At 45.2% G+C, this 12,643-nt stretch overlaps 1 long non-coding RNA gene across 1 annotated transcript in view; it reads right to left on the reverse strand.

Moving 5' to 3' along the window:
* Window positions 1-12,643, reverse strand: part of LOC112648258 (uncharacterized) — a 69,847-nt gene that overhangs the window by 3,047 nt on the left and 54,157 nt on the right. The window contains exons 2-3 of the long non-coding RNA XR_003128866.3: window positions 6,787-6,880; window positions 601-717 (exon numbers count right to left, since the gene is read on the reverse strand). This is a non-coding gene — a long non-coding RNA (uncharacterized LOC112648258). The remainder of the gene's footprint in view (window positions 1-600; window positions 718-6,786; window positions 6,881-12,643) is intronic.

Consider the following 12,643-nt stretch of genomic DNA (forward strand, 5'->3'; position numbering starts at 1 on the left):
TGCCTTCCACATTCTCCCTCAGCCCAGGGGTAGGTCCTGTCGGCATAAAACAATTAGCACCTGTCATCCCCTATGTGTAGCAATTTAGCAATTACTTCAGGACAGGTATACAACTTAAGTTTATCTAGTTGATGCCTGGGATTTAGTTCCATGGTCTTGACATGCACACCCCCAAAATAAAAAAGAGAGAGAGAAGAAAAACCTCACTTGAGTGTACACCCATGCACAGTCTTGTCTCTTCCTAGGCCCACCGCTCTTTCTTTATGGACAGGGAGGAATATAGCCACTCCACTGGCATTGGGAGCCGTTTCTTGACCATGAGAGGAGCTGGTCTTAAAATGAAGTAGATAATTTTGTGGATGGAGCAGAAAGAAAGAAAGACGTGGGTCCTGATTTATACTACTGGGCCATTGGAGACACCTGAAGGCACCCTAACTTAGAGACTGTACAAATACAGGAGCCAAAAAGGTTCATTCGATGGTGAAACCATGAGAAATTGGAGTTTCTGTCCCTCAGGACCAAAAACATCCCTACTGATACCCAGGAGATAAGTTAGAACCCTGTATTTCAGCCTCATATGAGAGGGAAACACTTACATACCTTCTAATTTAGCTCCATATTTGGGGAGGAAGACAGGCAGCGAGAAGAGAAAATTGGCAAAGTCATAAGGGCCGTCCAGCCACCAGTTCCTCTTCAGCTTTCTTTCTTCTCATGAAACTGGGGAAACAGTAGTGTGGTGATGAGGAGGGGGAGGAGAGACTGGGAGGGAGGAACCGGGGAAGGTGCCAACTGGATTGTGCTAGCATCATCTGTGGGCTGCCCTGGAGCTTTCCATATGGGCATAAACTGATTACATGAAGCACTTTCTGGAATCGCCTTCACTCTTCTGGGCCACATACTCAAAAGTGTAAATATTCGTGTCTAAAACTGGGTTTAACGTGCTTTCACAAATAAATTTGAAATGTAAGTAGCTTTGTTATTTGCACCATCAGAAACTTCAAGCACTTGTTTCCCAAAAGAGGTCTCTGTCCTGTCCAGGTCACGTGAGCAAGCTGGCCCATCTCAATATCTTCCCTGCCCAAGTGCAGAGGAACACGGAAGGGTAGTCAAAACCGTCGGCACTGCTGGCCCAGACTTCACACGAGCAGGATAATAAACCTCCATCCAAGCAAGAAAAACTTGGTTTGCTTTATTTCCCTGCCTCTTCGTCACCATGGTCAAATCTTCGAGCCACGACGCCTTTCAAATAAATACCCTCTAAGGGCTTCAACTTTGCTTCCCCCTCAGTGATCACGAGGGTAGTGATTTCATACTCTGTCTCAATTAGACACCGTGACATTATTTCCCCTTTATTATTATCGACACCTAAGTGAACCGATCTTCAAACAAATTGCTTTTCTTTTCCAGCCAGGACGTGGGAAATCCATCTGTCACTTAGCACAAGTAGAAACTGGAATGAAACAGGGTGGCTGCCCAAAGGCATAAAGAAATTTGTGAGAAAATTGGAAGGCGACAAGGTTTTTGAGACAAAGTGAGGAAACGGCATCTGCGTGGGCCAAGAGTCACCCCCAAAGTCGGGAGATGCAAAGAAAGACAGAGGGAGAAGGAGCGAGAGGAGGAGGAGGAGAAACACAGGAAAGAGACAGAAAGTAGAGACGTGGCAAATGAATCACTCCTGTCCCCACGATGGGCTGACGAGCTCGGACACAGATCCGAATAGCTGCGAGCCATCCTTTCATGTTCTCGGTCAAGTCACCTCTGGACTAAAACACGAGATTTTTGCCCTTTAGGAGGAAGCTTGGCCTTGCTCTTTTTTCTGCCACTAGACAGAAAGTCAGCAAAACCCTTATTGACACAGGAATTAAGTTATCATGATTTTGGAGAACTTTAAAATGGCCTAGGAGAATACTCAGTGCTGAACTCCGACTTTTTTCTAATCCTCTCCGTCTCCTTCCTGTATTGGCATTTTCTTGGCTTCCCTGTCCCTTGTTCCTTCCCTTTTGTTTCTTCTGTCCCCATCCAGAGTGTGGCAGCCACCTGCAGCCTCCCCCACATCTCACTCTACCCGGGCCAGTGCCTGCGCTGACCAGAGGACAGTGGGCAGGGAAGGCGTGTGTCACACACACACACACACACACACATATACATACACCATCACGTACACAAAGACATCTGACATGCACACACATCACGTACGCACATACCCCACACACCTATCACATACACACACGTACCACACATACACACATACCACATACATACAAACCATACACACATGACCACATTACGCCATCATGTACACACACATCACACACACACACCACGGAGATACTCCCCACATACACATCACCATATACATACACACCACACATCATACACCACACATCACACACACACCATACCACATATGAGCAAAACATACGCACCACCCATACACATACACACATTACACACACACCACACATCATACCACATACACACACCACACACGCCACACACCACATATACATACCACACACGCCACACACACCACCACATACACATATACCACACCACATACATACATACATCAAACACACCACACACAAAAAACATACATACAAACCATACACACACTAGACCATACTACATACACACATACATATAGACCACACACACGACACATCCCACCCACCCAACTCCCCCTCATATCTCACTTTTCCCTGCCCTCAACCCAACCTGCTGCAGTAGACAAGGACAGAGATCTTCTGCCAACGTCAGAGAAGGGGGAACAGGGAGCCCTCCTACCAAGTTGCCTTCAAGCCAGAGCCCGCAGCTGTGCATGAAGCAATAAGAGTGGCAGCTCCCCTGTGTGGTGTGGATCCCAGGGCATACACACACTCTCCCCCTGCCTTGCATACTTCCCCACAACCCAGGCAGGGGGTGCTTATTATTAACCCCTTCCCATGGTTGGGAAAAGCATGACTGCAAACAGTTAAGGAATTTACTCAAGGTCACAGAGCTAGTGAGTGGTGGGCTGAGATTAGAACCCAGGTCCATGTAACTCAAGAGCATAACTTCCTTTCTCAACTTCCACGCTTCCTTTGCCTTATTCCCTGAGCAGGGACCCTGGAGACGCCTAGGAAAGAGCAGAGGTCAAGAGGTGTTTCAGGGGAGGCAGCCCCTTTCTGATGGATGGAAACCACAAGATGGTGGGCATCCCCATGGAGAATGAATTCCTTCAGCTCACACCCACCACCAGAGCTCTGAGGTTTCATACTTGCTGTTTGATCACACCCAAAGCCAGGTGCCAGCTGGGGTCTACCTGTATTTAACATTATGGGAGGTTACACATGCCAGACTTGGAACCACACGACTCCCAGGCCCCTGCGAGCAGAGCTATGCACTTGGCCACATACCCTGATTTCGTAAGAATGTTACAATAACTTAAGATCAGAGTTGTTTTCTTCCCCAGCCCTCTTCTCTCTTAAGTAAGGTCAAAATAAAGTTATTGCTTCCAAAACTTCAAAAAAAAATGCAGCTAAATGTCAAGCAATTTAGACATTTTTAAGTAACAGATTATTCTGCATTAATCCTCTGGGATGTCTTATAAAGAAGCGAAGTGCTTCTCTCTCCTGTCACTATTTTCTCACTGTTCTCATGGTTATTATTATGGTTCACTCAACACTCAAATGGTAACATTTAAATTGATCAAGCATAAAAACGGACATAATTTCTGTCCCAAGAATCTCTCCCAGCTAAATCAGAGACAGCTGCGAGGTAGAGATGCCAAAAAGCCTGCGGTAGGAATCCTGCCCTTCCCTCTTTTGTGTATTGTCTGAAGAAGGAGCCAACCAAGGGCTCACCTTTCAGTGCAGACAAAATGGTCCTCTTTATCTATAAAGGAGCCACTTAGATCAACCAGACCGGCCACAGGATGTCACTGTTACTCCATACACACAATAGCGAGCGAGCCTTTCTGTCAGGGGTTGGATGTGGATGGGACCTGGGCTCCCCTTTGCCTCACCTCTCCCAGAATGGCTATCCCTTCAGGTGGCACTCTGCAAGCCAACAGCACGCTCCCTATAAAAGCCACTGCAAGCCTGTCCCATTGTCTCAGTCTTCCTATTGTTCTGTATCAAAGGAGGAAAGGAAGAGAAAGAGAAGTGAAAAGGATCAGCATGGGCTCTCACATCACAGGGTCCTTCAAGAGGTGGACTTGGAACATGTCTGACCTTGGATAAAACCAATGTCCTTATAATATATTTTGTAGTGTTTTATCAGGGTAAGAACATCTTTTGCTTACCTTTATTTTCTCAAATTTCTGGAAAGGATATGGAATATTTAAGCAATTTTTAAACCATCTTAACTCTTTGTAGGGATGCTTTGTATCCTACTAAAATGAGGCCAACCCTCACGAAACACCTTTCCTTTACCCCCACAAACCTGCCCCTACCCGCCTCCCATTCCACAAATGTCTCCTAGATCATAAGAAAGCCACAGTCCAGAGAAGGCCATGCACTTGGCAGCTGGTGAGCTACTGCCACTTTGATGTTGGCATGACAAAACTCTTACTGGGAACACACCAGTGGCTGCTGTTGGAGCAGGAGAATCACCCATTCCTGCTGAGGGCGGGTTTGCTATTCACTCCTTCTCCAGGTCTGGTTCCCCTGACACCTTCTACCCTTATCCTCAGCATATATTCCGCACAGAGGCTGGCAGGAAAAGGTTAGAAATAAAATCTTAGACTAACATAGCCTGTGGGAAGGAGTATCTTGGATAGTCAGGGAGATATTTAATAATGCAACATAAAAAGTAATCACAGAATAAAGGTATTTTAAGTCATAAAGAGAGGGGAGGACTTAAAGTGACTACTTCACAATGGAATAACCTGGAAGCAGCTTTGAATAGATGAAAGTCAGAGCAGTCAAAACCTCTCTGCCATGCATCAGACCATTCTAGCTCCACCATAGCAGCAGAAAGGATTCAAGCAAGTAAAGCAAGCAGTTTTTCATAGAGAAAGCATTTAAGAAAAGAAACTTGATATTACTCCTGCATTTACAAGGATCCATGCAGTAGCTAGGAGCCAGAACTAATAAAAACAGTAGGTGGAGACTTTGTGAGTTTCCACACTGCATTAAGTATATCAATCTCAGCATAAGAGAGCCAAAACTCTGACTTGAAGTGTCTTGGACGTTGTGAGGAGTGGACTGGCATGAGACACAAGAGAAAATCAATAGGCTGAAGGGAACCAAGCAATGCACAAGAAGAATCTAGACCAAGACAACTGCCTTAGCTACAGTGCCTTAGGATTTTAACAACTCCCTAATGGTGATGGTTTAGAATTAAAGCTGGAATAAACTTGGCCTAATAATTGCAGTGTGTTGATCATTCGTACAGTATTTTTTGAGTACCTACTTTGCGTTTACTGCAAAGAAAATGATGAACAAGGCAGCATATTCCCTGACCTCAAGAAGTTAATGAGGGAGATGGGTAAACATGCAGGCTGGAGACTGCGTGTAACAAAGAATTTGGCTGGCCTTCATCCCTGGTTCTGAGAGGTAACCTGTAAACCTTTGGGATTTCCCAGTGATTGGAATGTCTTTGCTCTTCCTATTGAGACCCTCCAACTGCACCGGATAGTTGACACAGACAGATGATTGAGAATGGGGATCACCCATGCCAGAAAGACCAGCCACATGATTAGAGGCTTGGGGCTTGAGCCACATGATATAAGCCTGACCTCTGGGGACGGATAGGGGCTGGAGCTTGAGTTCAGCCACGTGCCAGTGATCAATCAAGCATGCCTATGTAATGAAGCTTCAATGAAAACTGACACTGAAGCTTGGGAAGCTTCCCTGGTTGGCAATACTCGGCATATTGTCACACATGGATGTGCCAGGAAGATAACACATCCCTGAGGAAGACAGAACACTCCCAGACTTCTCCTTATGTGTCTCTTCTTTTGGCTGGTTAAGTATAGTGCTTTCCGTGAGATCTGCAAGTCTTTCTAATGAATTATTAAGCCCGAGGGAGCTGTGGGGATGCCCAGCCCATATTTGTACCCAGCTGGTCTAAAGTGAGGGCACCTCTGGGGACCCCCAAACTTGCAGCTGGAGTCAGAAATATCGGGCAGATTTGGCATTCTGGAGACCTGCACTCAACGTGTGAAGCCTGGCCTAACTCGGGTAGGCTGTAATGCAGGAAGAGCAGGGTGCTGTAGGCACACAGAAGAGGTACACTTGATCCAGACTGGGTGCGGGGAGTGTGCTCCAGCAGCACTCTCCAGAAAAGTTATCCCTGGCACTTGAAAGCCAGTTAAGCCTTTGAGCTCAAGGCAAATCTTTAGCAAAGTAGAGTCAATTCCATAGAGGATACATAGTTCTCAGCAAACCATTGTCCTTGTTTTTTTAAAGTCCCAGGTTACAGAAGTACTCTGGTTTTGCTTAGGAAGTGTCCCTGAGCTGGATATACACAGCCAACAATTAAAACACAATTCCAGGCTTTCGGGGAGCACAGAACCAACGAATGGCCAATCACACCTCAAAGTGGTGCCATCATAGAGCAGGGGTTTGTTAGGATGGGCTATTGGTTATGGGCATAGATCAAGGTAAAGACTGGGGCTTGTCCAATCTTCCTGTGCACAATTCCTTTGATGGAACAAAGATCTCATTAAACTCCCTTTGCAGAGAGAAATACAAGGCACTGAGAATTCATAAGATTTATCTAAAGTAGAGAGTAAATTGGCTCTCAGTAGAGGAGGAGAGGCCATCAAAATATTATTTAGCATTGACTGCCCTCAATTACCTTTTGTTGAAGGCTCTTACTTAGGATGCACTTCGCAAGTATAAGATCTCTCTTCCAGGAACGCTGTCCACCAAAACATACACTTCTACAGAAACTGGTAAAAAAAAAAAAAAAAAAATCTCAGGTGAAAATGACTAAGGAGACCTAACTTGTTGACCCCAAATGGCATGTTTCAGCACTGACTTACCACTCTGTATTGAAATGATCTACTTATGGGTAAATTTCTCATAACTGTTCTACTCCACATGAGAACATGGACCATATTTGTACCCTCAGCACAGTGACATAGCAGTGACTCAATAAATATCTGTTCAATCAAGTGAAGTAAATAATAACTTGAAACAGAAAAATAAATCTCTAACAATAAAATTTCTTGCATCAGAACATAGCCCTGTTTTGAGTTCATTCCTGTCACCCAAGTGCACCACGCCCTGTGTTTTAAATGGTTCCTTGTCTGTTCAAGTCCCCGATGCTCACATGAGGGGTGACTGCTACATCTCCTCCTGCTCCTCATCTCATTCGTTTATTCAACAAATATGTATTGAGCACTCAGGTCTCATTGCTGGGGATACAGGGGATACAGCTGGGAACAAAATCAATGAAATCCCTGCCCTAATGGAGCTTACATTCTTGAGGAGGAGACAGTAGAAGCAAGGAGCATATAGAGAATATTAAACAGTAGTAACGCTAAGGAGGTGACGGTGAGGCTGGTGTCGGTGAGGATGGAGGTAATTTTAGAAGAGCCAGAGGGGCATGAGGGTGAGTCACCCAGACTCCAGAGGGAGAGTCCCACACAGGGGACGTGGTGAGTACACACATCCTGATGTGAGGAGCTGCCTTACATGTTCAAGGAAAAGCAAAGTCACCAATGTGACAGGAACAGAACAAAATGGCCATGAGAGCAGAGAGGACAGAGGCAGAGCCAAGAGGCTGCTGGAAGGTTTTGAGCAGAGTGCCATGGACTGACCTATGTCAACAAGATCGTGCGGGCCTCTGGGCTAATAACAGACTGAAAGGGATAAGAAGAAGGCAGAAAGCCCCACAAGGTGCTGTTGCCACAGTCCAGGAAAGAGATGAGGGCAGCGGGGGTGGGGGGGGCGGGCAGGGTTATAGCAGTGAAAGTGGGGCAAAAATGGTCAAAACATGGCTAGGATTTGAAGGTAGAGAAGACAGGATTGGCTGACAGATCAGACAAGGGATACAAGCAAGGGAGGAATCAAAGATGATTCTCAGGTTTGGCCCGGGGAATGGAAAGATGCTACTTAGTGAGAGAGGAAAGGCCAAGGAAAGGGCTGAGAGCAGAGCAGATGTAGAAGGAGAACAGCAGGAGCTCAATCTGGGAGATGCTGACCTCAGGACACCTGCTGGGCATCCAAGCACTTCCTCCTGCTGATGAGGGGGCATGAGATTTATATAGAGATAATTGACATTTTTACTATTAAGATAGCTAGCTAGACAGACAGATAGACATGAGTCTGCACTTGGAGGAGAGGTCCTGGCTAGAGATATCAATTTTGGAATTATCAGCATGGGATGAGTTCACCAAGGAAAGAGGATAAGAAACAAAGGAGACTCATATTTATCAAGGGTCTAGAGTTGGCATTAATAGCAACATGCATCTCATCAATCGTGTTCTCCGCCAACTCTTCTCTAACCTATAAATCCACAGCAGAGCCCATCCTGACTCTCCCATGGCAGAAAGAGGTGAACTTGGAATGAAGGTATGGGGGTGTATCAGGGCCTGGACAAGCAAGTAATTATTCCAAGGGAAATGACAACTTAGATTGGTGCTAAAATGTCTTAAAACTAAGGTTCTGGGCCAAAAGCAAGGCTACAGGGATAAGACCAGGAAAGGTCATATTCCATCCCTTTGCCCAAGTCCTTTCCTTGTCTTTTAAGAGCAGAGGCAATGGTCCTGCTCTCCTCTTAGACTTCCCTCTAAGCGACTGACAGTTACTCCACCGTCCACACTGGGTCATTCTCCTCCATAAAGCCACATTGATAAATGCATAACTAAATGTGATCCAGAGTGAGTAATGGTAGAACAAATTCACAAAACCAAGAAAATAATTTTTTAATGCATGAGTCCCAGTTTGGGGCTCAAAAGCAAAAACTCTTAACTTACTAGCTGTCCCCTGCCCACACTCCTTTATGTGTTGTATAACAACAAATAAAACAGGTTGAAGCCTTGCTCCTAAGGTGGGAAAGGGGTAAAGGGGGGTAGTTAGGCAAATATCGCTATGAATGCTGTGAAATGCTTTCAGAATGCTCTGGAAAGCAACACAGGCTTCCCCAAAAAGGGAGAGGGAAACAGACAGTGGCTCATTTCAAGTGGATGCAAGGCTTCTTCCCCGCATGGAGATGGGCATCCCCTCCTCACAGCACCTCCATATCATGGTGCCTTGACCTTGAAATCACAGAAGTTAGGATGGAGAAGCCAAAGCCAAGAGAATTGGCTTGCTCAAAGTTGCAAAGTTGGAAGACTTCAAGCCCAAAATAAAGCCTGTATCTTTTGATCACTAGTCCAGAACATTCTTAACACCAGAGTAAATTGGTTTTGAACTAAAAAAAAATAAAAATAAAAAGCCCTCATTTGACCTTGAATCATCTGAGGTTGGATTTAAAATAATCCCAATCCCATCTGCTCCATATTTAAATAGTAATGAAATACTTTCCTAAAGGTTAGGAGTTTTAGGTGCCCCAATAAAGAACACATCAAAGTCCTGAACCAAGAGAGAAGGGAAATGAAAACATCACCTATATCACTGACAAGAGTCGAGAGCAGTGGTTGCGGTTCATATCTGTGGGTGAGTCGGTTTTCCTCCTGCTGAACCCCAAGACTGAACAGACTTGCTCACCCCGTGGGTGGGCAGCACAGGAACAGGCTCAGGCCCATGAAATGCACAGAATGAGAAACAGACCAGAATTCATGCTCCCCACTGGCAGCCTGGCTCCCGTGGGGGGAAAAATAGTGGGTTTGGGGCTGCACAAGCCCCATTCTGCCTGCACCCCACCCTCAGTCAGATGAAAGCACTCCCCTCCTCTTCTGGGAGGAGTGCGAGAAAGTGGTCAGGAGTGTCCTTGCTAGTGGTAGAAACTTCCAAAGACTGGAAGCAAGAGTGGGAGAGAGTAGCCACTCCCCTCCCCTGGTTGTGCTTCCCTGAGAGCCATGGTCTCCTAAAACCCACAAAACACACACAGTCATATCTCAAAGGACAAAGCAGGTCATGGTGCCTGGAACATGGTGGGTGCTCCAAAATGATCGTGAGGATGATAGAGCAGAGGGAGTAGAACAAAGAGAGAGAAAGAGGGAGGGGAAGGCAGAGAGGAGAGGGAGGAGAAACCAACGAGGCCGGGCACACCCCAGCCAGAAAGCCTGAAGTGTAAGAGTAGAGAGTGTGCGGCCTGTGTGCCGAAGCAGGCGGTGCTTGGGCCCCACATGGGACTATGAAGATGTGATGCTATCGGGAACAATGTGCGTCTGTAATGTGCTCAAGCCGGAGTCACTAACTTAGTGCTGTGCTGAATGAAGTGGAAGAAATGCTATTAAATCTGTGACTCCATGAGGTAATAATATTCCCAGCGAGCCCACGCCTACAGAAATACACCCAGCAAGCAGGCTTTCCAGGAGCCCCCTCTAAGTTATAACAAGCTGCCTATCTCCTGCTGCCAGGATGCAGAGAAAAAATGAAAACCAGTTACCAACTACATTATAAACTTAGTGACCTGCTTCACCTCCTTTGGTTTAGTGACAGCTTGGCTGCCTTTTGGGCACGAAGAAAGAAACATAAGGCAAGGATTACGTTTCTTGGCTTTTGAAGGCCTCAAGAATCAAAAATGCTTTCAGCTGGCATTGCTCTCTGTTAGTCAGCTTTGATGGATTTATTTTCTTTGCCCTACTTCATAGGAGTTACTGCGGCCAACTACGGCGAAGGGCTGGCCAGCAAGCGGTTTTCGGCGGACACTAGGTGGCGCTGTCTCCCCAGCCGTTTCGGGTCTCTTTTCCCAAGTGTAGAGACGTTTCGTTAAAGTCCTCCTTGGAGCTTTCTAACTCGCAGCAAGAGTGAGGAATTCAGTGGTCAGAAAGGCACTGGCTTCCTTTCTCCAATCTGTGGGTCTCTGAGCCCCGAGAGAGCGGTAGAGTCCTTTATACACTTCACACTCTCACTATTTTATTTCTCTCTGTTGCAAGTGAAGCAATTAGAAAAGTAGCGCAACTCGGATATTCAAAAATCGGCATTTTTATTCATTTTGGACTCATGCATTTTGATTCATTTCACAGGTCTTTTCTTATTGCGATTACAGATGCCTCTCCATTTTTAATTTATTTTTATTCATTCATTCATTCATTCATTCATTCTATAACCCTATTCTCGATTGGAGGACATTTCTGGTTCTGTTAAAAAGTCCAGAATCCCTTACATGGACTGGAGTCTAAAATCCTGACCGGGAGGTTGTGAGCCTTGCAGCTCTGAAATAGGCTATCATTTCCCTGTGGGATTTATGGAGATAGCAGCCTGAAGGAGGTGGGGGAGGGGCTGGGTTCTTGCTAGAAGTGCAGGCGGTGCCGCAGCAAAGCTAAGCATATTTGCTGAAGTCACGCAGAATCAAAAAGCCATTGCGCTCAGGCCTCCTGACTGCCGATGCGATGCTTTTTCTTTACGATACTCCACTGTCTCCCTAAGCCTAAATATCTACACATGCCTGGATTGATAATAAATGTCACGTGATGTCTGAAAATTATTGCTGGGATATCTGTAAGTCTAAATAGAAACCCAGGCTTCTAAGCAGCATGTGCAGATTTTAGAGAAAAGCAGCATTCTAACTTCTGGCAACACATCAAGTATCAAGAATATCACTTACCAGAGCTGATTTTATAAGGATGCCCCTGGGGGACCATGAAGCTCCTTCATTCCAAACATCTGCCATGGACCCTCTTAGGGCCAGGGAGCTGGGTACCAGAGTCCCAGACTTTTCTCTTGGATCTTTTCTCTGAAGTGCTCCCAATCCTCTCTCTCTCTCTCTCTCTCTCTCTCTCTCTCTTTCTCTCTCCCTCTGAGCCTTGCCTCCTGGAGTAGAGTTATCAGAGCGTGGACTTATAATACCAGCTTCTGACCACAATATATTTAAGTATAAGTGGAGGAAAGAGTCTGCTCTTAAATTTAAAACCTGTGTTTCTGTTGATATTTACAGATCGTATAAATTTGGCTTGTAAACCTGAACTTGTGTTAGTTTTAGACTGGCTTGTATTTTCTCTGCTCCCTTGTCTTGGTTATGGAAGGATTAACCTGCTTCTCAAAGGAAGAGCCTACTCTGGTTTCTAATACCACTCTCCCCAGTTACATGTAGAAACTGTAAGGCTGCCCAATCTTCTCTATAATCATAAGCTACCTGATTCCACCAATTTGGGATTTTCTACTTTATGAGAAGTATACTGCTCAGTCCCAATTACAGGTAAAATGTCTAATATTTCCAGGGGAGAGGGGTCTTCTTTATTTTTTCATTAACAAGGTATGAATGTCTTTATTAGTACCATAGATACCATTTTTAAATCAATTAAAATTGAACTTTGAGGGTTGCTAGAAGGGGAGAGAATGAGGAAATACGTTATCTCATTTTCTAGGGAAATGAATTAAATGAATACAATTCATCCACTTGTTCATTTATTTACAGAATATGTATGGAACACTTATTTCATTACGTGTGGAAAATATTATGCTTATTATGCATCAGGAACGTCTAGTCTTGGATGGAGACATTAGTGAACCAGACCCATTCAGCCCATAAATACTCTGTGAATAAGTGAGTGAATGAATAAATGAATGACATTTATATCACTTCAATTCAGTTGTCATTT

The sequence above is a fragment of the Canis lupus genome, chromosome 7 (assembly GCF_003254725.2).
Source record: "Canis lupus dingo isolate Sandy chromosome 7, ASM325472v2, whole genome shotgun sequence".
Classification (NCBI taxonomy): Eukaryota; Metazoa; Chordata; class Mammalia; order Carnivora; family Canidae; genus Canis; species Canis lupus.